The 2,500-nt window shown below is 38.4% G+C and overlaps 1 protein-coding gene across 1 annotated transcript in view; it reads right to left on the minus strand.

Moving 5' to 3' along the window:
* The window catches only part of LOC143036508 (uncharacterized), a 156,897-nt gene that overhangs the window by 60,164 nt on the left and 94,233 nt on the right, over positions 1 to 2,500 (minus strand). The window lies entirely within an intron of this gene.

The raw sequence follows: 2,500 nt of genomic DNA on the forward strand, positions 1-2,500 counted from the left end.
TGGACAGGATACAGAAGCACCGGTTTGGTCCCATTGGGTCCACTTCGATTTTTAGTCGTACCGTAAATTGAAGTAAAATATAAGATAAAGGAAATACTTTCAGTAAAATAATAAATGCAGGATCTTCTATCGCATTGAATGAAATATGCATTACAGAAAATTAGTAATTATTGACATACATATATAAACATATATATATACATATATATATATATATATATATATATATATATATATATATATGAGAAGAAGCATTCTATTCTCTTACAGGAAAAAAGACTGCGTCGGAATGAAAGAGAATGAACTTACTTCTACGACATTTTGAATTGTCACCCCACACACAGATACACACACACACACACACACACACACACACACACACACACACACACACACACACACACACACACTCACACACACAATATATATATATATATATATATATATATATATATAATATATATATAATACATGCATATGCAATATTCATATGCAATGAAATTATTTCATTTGGAGTCACAATATTGACAACATTCAGTGTTAGGGCTGTGATTGGAACACATGATGGGGGAATAGTGGCGGTGCTACCGTTCGAACCAGACATTAATATAAATGAGTATTTCTGTTATGTCAATATGTGATCGTTACAACTTTATCGTGTTTGCCTATCAGCTGATGTTTGGTATATACACCAGTGTCATGAAATCGTGTTTTGGATTTTATCATTTGTTCCCATAAATGTGAATAATTCGAAAGGTAAGCTTTCAGTATAGGTGAAAATGAGGAGCCTACACTAGGAGGCGCTGAGTAACTGCGTCCGAAGACTTCATTATCTTTGCCTTAGGTATATGCGCTTTGGGGACTGTTTAGGGGGACAGGAAACAAACAATCATCTCTGGGAATGACCCTGTCAAAGGCTTTTCTTAAATCTACATGGGACCACCTCGCATAGGCGTTTACGCGGGGGAGGGGGGGGGGACATTTCTCCCCCCCCCACCCCCACCCCTGGAATCTATGGTAATAAACATTCGATAAATGTACATGGTATTTTATTCATTTTGCATTTCACATGTAATCTTTTATTCATTTTGTATTTTCCTTGCATTTTTTTTATTTTCCATAATTCCAGGTGGGGCATATGCCCCCCCCCCCATGCTACCTTGGTCACCCTTTCTTTGCAAAGACCCACCTCCAGGATAGAACCGCTGGTTATTGTTGCTTGAGCCGTACTAAGGCCTACACTAGGCAATTCCATGTCCCTGACTACCTTTCACCCCCTATCCATAAAGTTATCATCTCTCATAAAACAACCCATTGTTTCAGCGCTCACTACATGGTTACAAAGTCTATTCCATTCGTTAACAACTTTGTTGGTGAACCAGTTCTTGCCTATTTCTTTAATCTGGATAAGGTATGTGTGATCTAGAGTTAGCCCATTCGTTCTTTGGAATTTGTTATTTTATTATGGCTGACGCTTAACAACACTAATCTGTTATGAGGTAATGGTTAATTCTATGTAGATTAACACTTGTAGTTCTAAGAAGTACGTGTGTGGTTTTATTCTAAATCTAAATTTGTCCTATCTAAATTCATTACTACGAGTCCTACCCCGCTGTTTTAATATGATGACCTTGCCTGCATCATCTTTGTTAAAGCCTTTGACTCACTTGAATACCTCTATTAGGTCACCCCGGGGTCTACTTCCTTCTGGAAAGACAAAGATTGTGGGGTGATCTAATAGAGGTATTCAAATGGGTTAAGGGCTTTAACAAGGGTGATCCAGGCAAGGTCATCATATTGAGACAGCAGGGTAGGACTCATAGTAATGGGTTTAAATTGGACAAATTTAGGTTTAAGAACGAAATAGACAAGAACTGGTTTACCAACAGAGTGATTAACTAATGGAATAGGCTTAGTAACAATATAGTGAGCGCTAAAACTATTGCTTGTTTTAAAATAAATTTGGATAAGTTTATGGATGGGGATGAGAGATGGTAAGGGACATGGAGCTGCCTAGTGTAGGCCTTATGGTCTCTTGCAGTCTCCTCTATTATTAGGCTCTCATGTTCTTTTCGGTGAAAATTAACTGCTTTTATTTTGGTTTTCAACGGTTGATTTCATTCACAAAATGAAGATTTGCACTAAAAAGCAGAGCTGGGCGCGTTCCACTGTGCGTTCCTCGGTGCGTTCCAAAAGGTAGGCCACACACTATACCGACACCTATATTTCTTTAATAGTTTGGGAGCGCTAACCGCGGCCAAACTAAAGCGGAACGCACTGAGGAACGCACATAGGAACGCGCCCAACTCTGTTAAAAAGGTTAAATAAGAACCAGATTAGGCCTATTTAGGTAAACTCGTTTTAACCTTTTTTTCACTGAAAGTTAGATTTCATTCTAACTCGAGACTGTGTTATTAAAGTGAGTGGTTCTGTTATGGGAACGAAGCTCTCAGAAATATTTGAGGTTTGTCCGTTATGACAGTTGGTGGCGACTGGTGCC

The sequence above is a fragment of the Oratosquilla oratoria genome, chromosome 20, assembly GCF_046742065.1.
Source record: "Oratosquilla oratoria isolate Oo_2021 chromosome 20, ASM4674206v1, whole genome shotgun sequence".
Taxonomy (NCBI): domain Eukaryota; kingdom Metazoa; phylum Arthropoda; class Malacostraca; order Stomatopoda; family Squillidae; genus Oratosquilla; species Oratosquilla oratoria.